The sequence below is a fragment of the Podarcis melisellensis genome, assembly GCF_964234715.1.
Source record: "Podarcis melisellensis genome assembly, chromosome: 8".
Classification (NCBI taxonomy): Eukaryota; Metazoa; Chordata; class Lepidosauria; order Squamata; family Lacertidae; genus Podarcis; species Podarcis melisellensis.
This window is the reverse complement of record NC_138540.1, coordinates 59,357,192-59,372,285: the sequence shown is the minus strand read 5'-3', so window position 1 is coordinate 59,372,285 and position 15,094 is coordinate 59,357,192.

Below are 15,094 nucleotides of genomic sequence, written 5' to 3'. Positions count from 1 at the left end.
GCACCTTGGACTTTCCTAGAGAGGAATCCAAATTGCATAGGACAATGGTGATAGAGAAAGTGTCTCCCTACAGAGACGGGTTTAGGGGAGCATGACCGGTTCGGTCACACTGGTCACAGAGTATCAGGCGTGCTGCAGGAGGACACAGCAGCCATGATTTAGAATGGAGCACAAGAGGCAGGGGGCACAGAGGGCGTCACTGAAGTTAGAGACCCCCAAGTCCACCACTGCTCCCTAGTTTGCTTATGAAAATCAACAGCCTCCATAGTTCAGGCCTGTCCCTCCTTTGTGTAGCTTTCATTCAGCTGTATCATCTCTAATGCCGGATAAGCCAGAGACCACACATATTGGAGTTTATTCCCCAAGGGATGTTAAGTACAGAGCGGAGAGGAATCCTTCTGTCTATTGAGTTCTGTGTGCACCATGTGGAAGACGAGCAGGCTCAAGTGAAGGCAGTAGTTGCTATAGAGATACTGGAGGGGTGGGGAGAGTGGAGTAGAGAGAGAGAGAGAGAGAGAGAGAGAAGTTGAGTCTCTGCACTGAAGCCAAGAAAGAATTGGACCTCACTTGTTCTCTCACAGGGAAACAGAAATTGCCAATGTGTTTCTGCACAATATAGATTACAAGAAAGGTCTTGACACTGAACATTTTTGGACATATTTCCTTCAAAATGAGGGGCATGGGGTGCACAGAAGGATTTTCCACACCACTCTGGTAGACAACTTTAGCTACGAACGTAATTCACATCGGTCCCTAGAGTGGCTAGAGTGTCAGACTAGACTCTAGGAGACCTGGGTTCAAATCCCCACTCAGCTATGAAGCTCACTGGTTGACCTTGAGCCAGTCACTGCCCCTCAGGCTAACCTCACAGAGTTGTTGCATGGGGGAAAAGGAGAAGGGAAGCGTTGTGCGTTGCCTTGAGCTCCTTGAGGTAAAAGGTGGGGTGTAAATGTAAATAAATAAGTGGACAAGTCTGAAAATGGGCCATTGTTACACAGTCAAAATCTTGACACATGAAATTACCTCAGAACTTAGGCCAGCACAAGCCATAGCAAAGAAGCCGCACGTGGAAAGGCCCGCTGAGCTGTGAGCTTTCTGTTCCCCTTGACACACTCGTGGCCTGAAAAAGCTGAAAGGGGGGTCATTTGTAAATCTATTCCTCAAAATGGGACAGTGGAACAGAGATGATTCAAAATGTTCTTACAAGAATCCAGTTCAAAACTTTTCTCCTCATTCATGGGGGGGGGGAGTTTTGACTAAATGGCACAGCCAATTCAGCTAGTCTAATTATCAAGCCATGGAGAGAAGCTTTCCACTGAGTTCAGCCTCACTAGGCCCCTGAGGGAACCCCAGGGTGGAATGACAGCCCACATGCACACCCCAACATTGACAATAGCTATTCACCCATCACCTGCCTTTGACAGTTTCTGTATTCTCTCCACAGGGAGAACAATCAAGCAAGGGACAAGTGTCAGTGGAAGAACACCCCTGCTAGGTCAAGCTGCAAGACACAGCTTGTTGAGGCCAGTAATGCTATTTGATCTGTTCAAGGGGCTTGGCCAAGAAGGATGTCTGTCTCCCACCAGCCAACTCTCCCACTGTGTGCAGGAAACGGCAGATTCTCAGGTTGCCGTCCCTTATCTTGTTCTGCCATCCTGACTTAGTCCTGCTCAGCTGGCAGAATCAGAGCAGCCAGATCAAAGTGGCAGCAGCTCTTTCTGAGGCTTCAACACATTTGCAGCAGGCAAATGAAGATGAATGTTGCTAAACCTGAGCTGCTATGTAGCTGTGATGTAGGAGCATTGCAGGACCTTAGCTTGTTGGTTGTCAAGTTGTGATCTAAGTGCCTCTTGCTTACTTTGTTGTCAGACACTTAGACAAGAGTAGAGCAATAAAGGCTCAAATCTATTGCATAGCCTGGTGCTGTGAAGCATTTTAAGGTTCTGATTTCCAGAAACCCCTGCTGTGGTCGTTCTGCAGCAGGTTGTTTAACGTCTTTCATTGTGATAGTCAGCTCCCCTGCATTATTTCATGTTATTTCTACCCATCTAAAAGACTTGCCGTGGATAACGCTGGCAATCAACCTTTCCAGGCCCAGGAAACAAAGGAGCCCAAGTTAGTTAGTTATTTTACACAAGTGACGGTTTGTCAGCATTTTCTATATCTGTTTGTCTATGAGATCCATCACCGTGCCTCTTCCTCTCCTACACTGTCTCTCTGTCAGCCACCAAAGGACAGTCGTTACTGCTTCTGATATAATCCAGTTTGGTAAGTACATAACCCAACAGTTGAAGACCAGTGATTTAAAAGATACACATTTCCTCCTTTGCCACCTTGGAGTAATACAAGGGGGAGAGATGGGATGGGGGAGAAATTCAACTTCATTTGAATTTTAATGAGAAACTACCTAATTCACATTTCCCAAACCAATATGTGAACCAAAACAGAGGAATCCTTTGAACTTCACATTTCTCCGAATTTTGCAATGCAGTTCTCCAAACAGGATTGCATGCAGAATTGCATACGTTATGGGGGGGGGAAGGTGTGAGAAACTTCACACTGTAGAGAAAGCAATACAGGAAAATATTAGGGGGAAATGCTTGCATAAATGTGTGTATTAGTCCAAATGGCAAATAAAAATGTGTTCGCAAAGAGAAATCCACACTAAATCGCTGCCGAATTTTTGTGAGCATTTTTTGTTTTTTCAATGCAAATGGCTGCAGAAATGTGGCTTTAAGATCAGAAACTGAGATACCAAAGTTGATAAGATTCATTGATTCCTGGGTGAGGGCCACCCTGATTACCTCCAAGAGGAGGGAATGGTTTCTTATTTTTTGCTGAGTGGCCATTTATCAGGGATTCTTTAGTTGCGATTCGTGCACTGCAAAGGGGTTGGATTAGATGACCCTCGGTTTCCTTTCCAACGCTACAATTCTATGATTCCATGATGGAGATGATCTCAGGAGTGGTGGAGAGAATTTCTGATCTGGCTGTTCTTGGGTGTTTCAACATATTCCATAGCCATCAATCCTAGAGCAGCTCCCAATTTCATGGCTGTCCCAGCAACTGTGAGAGGGACCCAACATGCCATGTGGCCAGATACACTCTTGGTTTGGCATTCTCAGTCAAGGAGACCTTTGTTCCACCAGGAATTTTAAAACTATGCTTCATTGTATTTTAGTCAAATTATTATTGGCTAAGTCCCAGTGCTGTTTAATAATTATTTTATGCTATTTATATTGGGTTTATGTGGATTTTTGTATTGATATAGTTCTAAGCTATTTGATTGTTTCATATTTTATTACTTTAATTTTTTTTGTCAACTGCTCAGATGACATGGTTAATGGGCAATATTACAAAATAAAATAATAGAAGTCTCCCATCCTCCCATTTTCCTCACTCACTGTTTTTCCAAACTCCCTCCTGGTGCAAAGTTCTCCTTTGTCTAACGCACTCTCTATTTGAGTAGTATACTTTGTTGGGAGTGAACTAAATAGCATATGTGGGCAAGTGTTGCGGTTTCCCCTCCCTCCCATACATAATTTTACAGAGTCCTGACTAGGAAAGAAAAACACACACCAAACACATAGTCTTTACTGTGAAGCAAGAGCTCCACCTGCTGATGATTAGATGCTTTGCACTTCATGCTTTTCAGTACAGCTTGGCGGCATTCAACTAACTCTACTGCTCTATCATTTATGCCACAGGCGTGGGCTAATGGTTAAAAAGCAGAGACCAACTGGCTTCTAATTCATAACTTTAGTACAGGCATCACCTTAAAGCAGAAGCCACAAAAGGAAAACGAGGTTTCTTGAAAGTGAGTTTCTACCTCTGTATGCAGCTGGCGGAGTGGGGTGGTGGTGGTGGTGTACCACAAAACAGTCATATGATCCTCAGCAAATGTAATTTGTCATTCGTGTTTGCCTGCCATCTTTTTCAGTTCCTCTTTCGCTCTTTAGGTACCGTTGACTGAAGCTGTAGCCAATCTAGTTGAGCCACACCTCCATGGTTCGTATGCAGAAGGTTCCAAATTCAATCCCTGGCATTTCCAGATACACCGTGATTGCCAAGCCAAGGTGCTTTCAAAGTCAGCAGAATAGCTGTCTGACCAGGTACCAAGACTGGATCAATCAGGGACACAGCACTCTGCAGAAGCAAATTTAGTTGTTGACAGCAATCCATCCTGCAACTTATTATGAAGGCAACTGCAAGTCGGCCAAGGGCAGCTGGTGCCTCTTTCACAAAAGGAACAGGAAGGATCCTTTTGGAAGGTCCTTCACCCTTTCTGCAACTCATTCCAGGAGCCCTACAAACCCCAGTGCATTTCCAGACAATTAGTCTTGCTTCTAATTTGATTTGGTGTGTTCATTAGTCACAAGACAAAGGCTGAGCTCATTGGAGATTCCTTGAGCAAACACAAGGGCAATGAGATTAGAGTCACGTCCCCTAGGATAATTATTCGTGAAAAATGAGGCTTTGGTTTCAGCAGTAAAGATGTCCGCGTGGATTCAGGGCTCCGCAAGTCATCAGGGTCCCTCCAGCAGGTGTCTCTTTGGCCAGAATTGAAATACAGGCTGCTGCAAATGTCACAGGCCTGAACGCACGGAGACTGGAGCAGTGGAATTGCAGTCAATTTGGATGTGGAGAAGATCATCACAGCAGCCACTTTAGCCACAAGACTAAACAGAGGCTAAATGAAAGACAGGATAACAAGTTTTAGTATTGTTTGTGGCATGACTACATCTCCTTTCAAGACAGAATAAATGGACACAGACCTGACATGATGAAAAATACCAATATCCAAAACCCAGAGAGAGAATATTTCACCTTTCCAGGACATTCTGTAACTGACCTTAAGGTGGCCATAATGGAACAAAAGAGCTTCAAACGTAGACTGCAATCTGAAACCACTGAATTGCAATTCAACGAGAGCTTCAGTGCTGCCATGTGTGGATTGAATTGGCGTGAACGGAGGGGAAGGGGTAAAGGACTTGATCCCCCAATGGGGAGAGAGCACAGGGCACTCCTCCAAAGGGACTGTGGGAAAGAGTGATCTTAAATATAACACACGGGGGAAAGACCATAGACAATGTGGGTCTTTGATGGAACCTGTTGCCTTGCTCCTCCTAAAACAACATAGAAGTGATCAGTTTCTCTCTTTGAGGGTGAAAAAGGAAGTCAACATTAAATGCTATGAGGGAACTTGCTGTCTGGGCATTTGTTGATGCTGGTACACTGGGTGATGAAGCCCCTTCGCAAAAAGAGGAGGTCAAGTGGGCCACAGCCCTGGTGCTGAGCAGCTCTTTCTGATGTTTTTAATCATTACAAGTTCGTATTGAATGGAGTTCATTGTTCAATTTGTATGTTTTTGCCTTTTAATATGCTATTGTGGGGGGGGGTTCCCAATTGCAGCAATTTCAATTTTAGTAAAATGTTAATGCTATTGTTATGATTCTGAGTCACTTTGAGCTCAGCATTGTGGTTGGAAAAACTGAATGCAAATATTAAATCAAATGAAAATCAAAGTACATGTATCAATTAGCTCACCAATGCCAGGATGTACTTCTTAGCATCAGAAACTGGTTTTGTCAATGCCCACTGCTAATAAGGTAATTATCACCATCTGAACTTTTTTGCATTTCATTTCCTGCTGACCTAACCATTTGAAATCCCTGCCAACTATATATATATGCAGCTCAGGATCATGTCTGATGAAATGAACTGTAATGCTTGAAAGCATGTGCCATATTAAATTAAGCTGCAAGCATATGCATGTTTACTTTAGCAGTGATTCCTGCATTGCAGGGGGTTGAATTCGATGACCTTTTGGGTCCCTTCTAACTCTACATTTCTATTACTCTACTCAGTGGGGCTTATTTTTTTTCTTGACATGTGCATTGTATGGGTGGTAAAGTTGTAGAAACAGGCCTAGCTGAGCTTATCAGGTCAATTGGCAAGCCTAGCCTTCAAAGGTTACAGTGGAAAAGAGGGCACTCAGCAGATAAAGCACACAGCCACACGGTGCCCCCATGAATCTTCCTTCCCACTTTACCCCCCCCCATTTTTCAAAAACTGCCTGTCTGAAATCCAGCCACTATACAACTCAGATGTATTCCCCCTCCGCCCATGACTCATACACTGTTTTACTTATTTCTTCTGATTTCTTCCTCCTGTTTTCTTCCACACCTACCTTCTACCTCAACTGTAAACTCTTCAAGGTTAATGCCTGCTCTGTGAGAATCTTGCCTAGCAACAGTCTAGCTGTCTAAATTTCCTGTGGCTAAGATTGGCCGGAAGTCTTGTCTAGCAACAGAGGAATAATCAAGTCCATTGACTTACAATGACCAGGACAATGGCTTTTTAATAAGAACTCTAGCTGTCTAAATTTCCTGTGGCTAAGATTGGCTGGAATTCTTGTCTAGTAACAGAGGAATAAGCAAGTCCATTGACTTACAATGACCAGGACAATAGCTTTTTAATAAGAACTCATGGTAGAAGAACTTACTAGATATTCCCACTGACCTAAAAACAACAGACAGCACAAACAGATGCCTCTTTCCAGGAAAAACCACCCCAGCAGAATCTATGAAGAAAACACACACAGCACTTGTCCACATGCCAGAGTCTCTCACCAAACATTGAACTCATCCAACACTTTCTACCCCAATCATAGCATGGACTGTCCTCAAACCTACTTCTCTTCCACTGCCAAATTTCAAATCAGTTAACTGAACCATTTCCTAACTATATATTATAGAACCTGCTCCCCGCTGCCAAATTTTTCATTATAATGTCAGAATGAGATTCAGCTGACGTAGCCTTATAATTAGTCATGTAACAAGCTTAAAATCAGGGATATGGGAGTGGGAAACTCCTTCCCCATACTTACATAAATGTTTAATTATCGTGGATGGAATTCCCTGTTTACAGAAATGAAGTGTAGGTCCCCTGTTAGGGCTCAGGAATGAAGAAGAACCCAGTAAACAATTTTGCCAGAACCGCCAAAGTGCTTAAACCCTGAGGGTTGTGTTGTTTCCAAAGCTTTAGAAGAACTGAACACCTGAATGTGCCCAAACAAGGCATTTACTGCAAAAGCTAAGAGCAAGTCTCCTGCCTGCCTGCTCTCCTTCTCCCCCTCACTCTGTCTAATTGCTTCGTTAGCGTTATTTGTAAGGTAATTGCAGTTTAATTATCTGCAAAAACAAACATATTTGGAAAGTAATATTTGAGAGGAGTCATTTGGTCTGGAGGAACAATACACCTGCAGGTTGAATGCGATCCCTTCCTCATTACAAACTCCCCCAGGCAAGCAGGGAGCTTCCCATGTTCATTAAAGAAAAACTGTGTTAACCACTGCAATTCAATGGCCTGCATGGGGAAATCACTGCAAGGTTCTGCCAGATGTGGAACTGGGTCTCCCAGAAGCTCACTCCTCTTTCAGCCCTGCAACTTTTCCCTTTCACTGTGCCTGTCTCTCCCAATCCACATCTTTCCCCCTCGTCCATCGGTAGGGTGGACACAGAGGAAGAGACAGCACCCTTGGGTGCTTCCCAGGGTGGGGGTGCAGGGAAGGCTGCTGCTGCTTTAGGACCAATGTCCAAACCCACGTGACTGTTAGGCTTCCCACCCACTGTACCTGCACACTAGTAAATAAGCAGCTGTTGGAGAAACACAATCGTCTCCAGCGCTGTCTCTTTTTCAAGGAAACTGACAACTCATGGAAATTCCTCATTGCTCACCAGAATGGAGAGCATGAAATGTTACTTTGAAGAAGCAGAATCCTACAAGAGAACAAGAAAAATCCTTTGGGTAGGATGGGGAGACAGCTACCATAGAATAGTCTAATTCTTTGGGCATTTTGATTTGTTAGTGGCCTTGAATTCCTTGGAAAGTAGGCTAGATGTCAGCTGTTGTTTTTTTAATGAAATTGAGCAATGGGTCTCATGAATTTGTCTAAACCTCTTTCAAAGCTGTGTAAGCTCATGGCCTAGGGCCTTGTGGGAAGAAGCTAGCTGGAAAGAGACAGGACAGAGGAGGGTGGGTGTTGCAAATCCAAAGAAGTGCAGAGGGGAAGCGACCTGAGCCATTCCCTGCTCCTCCTGCCATTACTTCCCTGCACTTCTGGGAGAAAACAGTTTAGAGCAACAGACCATAAAGGGGTAAGGGGAGAAAGAGGCCATGGCCCCTCACCCACACACAACTGGACACCTCCTCTTGCCCTGCTTTGTACATGAAAGAAGGCTGGTGTCAGGGTCTGGCCACCTCAAACCCCACGCTTGTTGGCCTTATTTGGAAAAAGAGAGGGTAAGGGGCCATCAGAGGACATCTTGTCTGAAAACACATGAAAAAATGTGGAGCTAGAAGCACTGTAAGAGGCCTCTGAACCCCTTGATGAGATCAGCCGACCCAAAGAAGGTTAAGTACCTGCTCTTGACTGTAGTTACAAACTGCTCCCCACCAAGGATCACACTCTGGCAAGCCTCGCGGATCCTGCCTTGCAATATTATTACTGCCTGCCATGGAAAATCCAAATGGCAGGCAGCCTCCCTCCCTTCCTCCCATGCATGCCCCTGGCACACTCAGTAACCCCCACAGGGAGCATATCTCTTGAATCTTTCAGCCTGGACAGAGTGCATCTCCTCCCCCCAGAAAAACGTGTCTTAACAGGCCTCTGTTTTTAGTAGGGATGGAAGCATATGTCCATTTCTGTTCGCTCGGCTTCTCATTTTTCCAGTCTTAAATCCAGTTCACATCTTGCAGCAATTTACACACACACACAAATTAATTCACATGAAAATTCATCAGCATCCTAGTGTGAATTTCTCCCGTTACACACATTTCTATATGCACCTTTGACTAATGTACACATTTTTGCAGTCAGCTTCCCCTAATATAATGTAATTCTGTATGTTCTTTTCAGTAATATATTAATTTTCATACACACTTTCCCCGAATATATGCATTTTTGTGCATGTTCTTTGGTTGGAGACACACATCACAAAATTTGGAATTTTGAAGGATAGCTGCGTTTTGGCTCAAATTGTTTCAGAAAGCGCAGATTTGATCGATTCGCCTGTAAATGCAAACGGAATCAATTTTCTCCCTCATGCCTCCTTTTCGGTGCTTTGTTTTCGGTGCTAAGTGCTCAGCGCTGCTTCCACGCCACAATTGATTGTGGACTCAGCAGCATCCACACAATGCTCATCAAAATGCTGTTCCATGCCCACCCCTACCCCCCACCGTTTAGTCTGAATTTACTGTTTCTCTGGGCTTTTTTACTTAATGGATTTTCCATGGAAACAGTAAATCCAGTCTAAAAGTGGGGACATGGGATTGAATGTTGATGGTGGTGGCATGCAAAACTTCCATGCAAGAGCAGAACTGAATCCACAATAAGCTGTGGTGTGGAAGCACCTATATTCATCTCCAGGCAGGGCTGAGGCCCGCTATCTCTATTTATTAAAGAAAAACCCAAACACTGCAGACCTGAGATTAAGAGAACAGGGCTTCTCCTAGGGCAGAGGGCTTGGTTTGCAAGCCAAACCGAACCATGGCAAAGGGCTTTTGTTCTCCTTGCCCTTCCCAGTGGACCCAAATCAAGGAGGTAAAGCTATTCCTGATATGGAGATCAGGGATGCTTCCAGACCATCTGTTTCCTGAGAATCCTGCTTTGTTTGCAGGGAAAGAAGATGAAGCTGGTTGTTTAATGAGCATTCATTCTGTTTCATTTGTGGGGAGGTTAGATGGCAATTGCAGCAAAGCAAAGCAAGTCGTATCCCAAACTTCCCAGGACTTTTCCCTTGCTGCTTACCTTATTGCAAAAAAATGTCTGATGTATTGGGGAAGCTGGTTTGTTGTGCAAGGCCCCTGCGACACCTTTCAATGCACAACCTGAATTTGCTGGTATGTGACCGAAGCCCAAAGCGGCGCAAAAAGCTGGGCCTGCTCAGTTTCTGCCTTCTTATAGGGAGAGGGCAGGAGCAGGGGGAGACAGAAGGCCATGATCCCATCAGCTAACCTGACTGGGATGGGCAACTGAGTCCTGAGTCTTCTCTGGACTGATGCAGCTGCGCACCTAGGGTTGCCAAGTTTTTGGTTCTCTGACACATCCTGCTATTAATCACACAGAGCCTGCTGGTTCAGGCCAGTGGCTCATCTAGTCCAGCATCCTGTTCTCACAGTGGCCAACCAGATGCCTGTGGGAAACCAGCAAGCAGAATCCGAGCACAAGAGCCTTCTCCCCTCCTGTGGCTTCCAGAAACTGGAATCCAGAAGCATTGGTGCCTCCAGCCATGGCTAGTAGCCATTGATAGCCTTCTCCTCCATGAATTGAGCCAATTGCTTTTAAAGCCATCCAGGCTGGTAGCCATCACTGCTTCTGGTGGAAGCGAGTTCCATAGTTTACCTATGTGCTAGAATAAGAAATACTTTCATCTGTCCCAAATCCTCCAACATTCAGCTACCTTGGATGTCTGCCAGTTCTAGTGCTGGCATTCTAGTGTAGCACTGGTGCTTATCTCCATACTGTTAGTAGCTTCCCATGCAGATTTCTGCACACCCAGTAGATGTTAAAACATACTGCTTTTGTATTTTAATTGTACTGTGCTCTGCCATGGAATTGCATGATGAAATGGGGGAGTGCAATAAAGCACATGCCTCTAAATAAATAAATAAATAAATAAAGACACAAGAGCAGTCTGGATCAAGTTGGTTTTTTTCCCCCTAGTCAGTTGGCAACCTTATTCACAATCCACTTAAGATGTTTGTCTGTTTTCTCTTCTTTCCTAATGATTTATTCCAGCTGTTTTGTAGCTGCTCGGGAGTGTGACCCTTTTGGCTTCTCTGCTAGACAAAAAGATAAGGCAATAACGAATTGGCTCCCCCTTTAGCAGGAGATGCCACCGTGTGTGAACAAAGTAGCGATTATGGGCCTCTTAAGCTGGCGAGGGAGCGCACTGGAAAGACGGGTTATTGATTGCTCAGATCGTAAAGGGGGAAAGAGGACCAGGGTTGGGGGGGAGGGATTTGTTCCAGACAAGGGCCAGAGAAGCAAAAGACAGAGCAAAGTGGTGGCGGCGCTGTGGCTGCTGCACTCGCCTGTTGGCTGTCAAAAGTGGACCTAGGGGAGCCCAACTGGTTCAGTCACACAGGGCATGGAGCTTCTGGGGCACCACAGCAGGTGCCGCAATGATGAAGTCCACTGGAGGGTGAGAGGCGGGGGCTCTGGATTTTGGAGTCATGCAGGGCACCACTGAAATTTGAGATGCAGCATAGAGAATGTCTATGGGGATTTACTTTTGCCAGAGGACCCAGCCAACTGACCAGCTTGATGAGTAGATCAAACTGCTACTAAAGGCACAGCTGCAGTGGTCTGCTGAAAAGTTGGCAACCCTGTGTATTGAAGCAGGTTGGAGTAAATTATGCACAGCCAGTAAATCCCTAACAGACTAAATGTGACATAATTAATTGTGATCACGGGTTTTCTGGAGGGTTTTCCCAGCCGTAATAATTCGGGTGGCATGTGGAATCCAATTCTCTCCACTGCATACATCACACCCTTCATCATGACATTCCCGAGGGAGCCGCTACCAAGTTGCCAACTAAAATATTTGCACATTCAGAAGCTGTGTTTTCAGCGCGGAGAGCACCTGGCGCACTGTACACACACACACACACACACACACCATGTGTTCTTGGCCCAGATGATCCCCTCTTTACATGATTTGCACAGGTGAGGTAGACCTGGCACCACGGCGGCCACCTTGAATCAATTACCTGCCCAATAAAATCCTGTCACTTTCATTACTGCTCCCTCCACCTGCAGAGACACAGATGAGACATCTGAGGGAGGCAGCTGATGAATCAGTCCTTCCCTTTGAAGAGGGTAGCAGGGGCAGGGAAGCAACAACATCTCTCGCGGGCATCAGCATTGGGCTTGTGGCTCAACATGCCTCCTGTAGCCACCTGCATTTAACTGCATCCTCCTCTTTAAAGAAATAGACCAGCCCTACCCAGGCTGTTCCCTTCAGATGGACCACAAACTCCATCAGGCCCAGACAGCACTGCTGCTTGATCTTGGGGCTGATGGGAGTCACCACCCAGAACATCTCAAGGGCACCAGCTTAGGGAACAACAACATAATATATGGCAATAATTATAGGCAATTGATGAGGAGCGGGTCCCTGGGCACAGATGGCCTTCAGCTTGAATGGTTTCAGACACAATCATGGGGAATGAGGCTTTCAATGGTTGTGTACCATTTCCAGTGTTGGGGGCATTATGTCTCTGAATGACAGTTACTGGGATTCACAAGTGGGAAGTGTGCTGGTGTGCTCAGGTCCTGCTTGCATGCTTCCCATAGGTGAATGGTCGGCCAGTGTTGGAAGGAGAATGCTGGGCTAGATGGGCCTTTGACCAGCAGGAGTCTTCTTAGGTTCCAACACAAAGTCAGCTCTTTCTGTCTTCTCTGTGTCACCAAAAGCACCGCTGATGCATCTGGGTGTGGAACTAGAGTAGCCAACAGGCAGCCCCAGAGCTGAATCTGGCTTCCTGCACCCCTACAGCATAGGCCCATTCCATGCCCTCCAACATTTCTATGACGAAAAAGGGACATCCTATTCTACATCAGGAAGCCTCTCCCACATTTGATCTTGCTGCACACATAGATGTCATATTCGCATTTCCATCTGTCACCTTGAGCCAATTACAACCTCTCTCCACCGCACCTACCTCAAAGGATTGTTGTAAAGAAAAAAAAATTGTGGGGAAAGGAATTGTGTGCAACACCTTCCACAGATAAATGAAACCAAATATAAAACAAAGTTAGCTGAATTTGAGCAATCAGCAATATGTGGAAAACCTGAGTTGCAGTTTGTTCCAATTTAATATTAAAGAGTGGGTGTTTGAAAGGAAAGCACTGAGGGAAGAAGAGGAAGAGGAAGAGGAAGAGGAAGAGGAGGAGGAGGAGGAAGAAGAAGAAGAAGAAGAAGAAGAAGACAGACACAGCACTTTAAACCACAAACCTATGCCTAGAAAGTGCTGAGCAAAAGGTAAGTGTGGATGAGCCCTCAAGAGCGGTCTACCTCAGAGGAGCGTCGCAAGCATGAAAGTAATACTGCTTGTAAAACACTATGCCCCATTAAATGGCGCAGATATGTCAAAGAGGAACAACAGAGAAAGCTACCACAAAAGTAAAATCAGATATAATTATTCTGGGAACATTTTTTTTTAAAAAAAAAAAAGAGAAGTGTTTCAACCAGGGATTCTCTTGAAGTTTGCCTCCATTTAACAAGCTTCCACTTCCCACGTTTTGAATTGCAGATCTTTGAAGCTGAAAAGCGAGAGAGAGTTTACAATGCTAATTTTGGTTTTGAAGCACCAGCGGTCCCTGCTCCGACCATTACACCTCTCTCCCTGTTTGAAGATGGGAGATTTGAAGGATCAATAGGGACTGCTGGCTTCCTGGGGCTTCTCTCGCTGGTTGGCTCTTTTTACAGCATTATAATTGGCTTGGGTGGGCTTGCTTCTCCTGCTCAATTTTTCCCCCTTCTTTCTTTCTCTCTCTCTCTCTCCTTCTTTCCGATATGAATCTTCTTCCTGATCAACTAGGAAGAAGGTGTTTGGAGAGCAGCCCCGCGAGTGCATATCCCACTAACTATGGGAAGCTAAATGGATCAAAATGAAGAGGAGGAGACTGGGCCATTTTCAGAGGGAGCTATTGGATGATGGACCTTTTGATCAGATCAGGACTTAATTGTCTTGAGCAAACTGGTGATTTCATGCTCTGCTTGGCACAGATGAATCTTGGAGCCACCTGGAGCATACATCTTTATCCTCCCAGCTTCCATGCATACAGAAAGAAATGCCAGCAGCAGCCAAGCAGGATGCTCTGCAAGCAGAACATCCCAGGTTCTAAAACCCTGAAGAGCCAGTCAGTGTTGACCAGAAACAAGGAACCTGTGGCCCTCCAGCTGGTGCTGGACTCCTAAATTCCACCAGTCTCAGCCCACATGGTCAATGCTCAAGGATGATGGGCGTTGTAGTCCAGCAACATCTGGAGGACCACAGGTTCTCCATCTCCTGTGTAGACCTTGATAGCTCAGTTGGTTGGAGTTTGGTGCTGAACACCAAGGTTGCAGGCTAGCTGCATATTCCTGCATTGCAGGGAGTTGGACTGGATGATCCTCAAGTCTGGATGGATGTTCATGCAAGTCTATGACTTCTATGACATCACACTATTAATGATCTGACAATATCAGGCAGCTTCCCCTGTCCCCCCACCTCCAACAGCGTACGGTGTGTCTTCACTGGGCCTGAAGCTGTTAATTGGTTCATGGTTAAATTAAAATCCAACTGCCAGAGGAGGAACAGCTGGAAGAAACTTGCTTCGCACATGTGCTGCTATTGAGTCAGGGTGGTGTAACGGCTCCAAACTCAGACTAGGACCTGGGAGATCAGGGTTCGAATCTTCACTCAGTGATGAAGCTCCCTGAGTGACCTCGGAGCAGTCACTGCCTCTCAACCTAACTTTGTGCTGATTAGATGAGGAAGGAGAGAACTATGTATGTCACCTTGTGCTCTGCGGAGAAAATGCAATATAATAAAACAAAGAACACTTCACTCCAGCTCAGTGTTGCCCTGGGACAGAAGAGCACCCATACTTCTGTCCATGCTGTGATTTGTAGGCACAGCTCCATGATTTCCAGGCACAACTCTGAGCAGGTTTTTGTTTGTATTTTTTGGGTCCTGCCACATTCCCCAGGAAAACCCACTGTTTACCCACTGAATCAGAACAAATATCTATCTGAGGGAAACCCGATAAACATTTGTTCTGATTCAGCAGTAAACATCAAGTTTTTCCAGGGAAAGCAAAGGGACAAAAGGAAAACTGCCCAGACCCACATCTGGAAATCACAGACCTGTGACTACAGATCTCGGCACTAAATGATGAGCCCTAAATTAGCTGAACTTAAATCCCATTGAAATCAATGATCAATTTAGTCACGACTCAGCTTAAGTCTCATGGATTTAAGTGAGGCCTCAGTTCAGCTAGTTTAGTCTGGGATCCAACCATTCTCAGAAGAATGATCCCTGA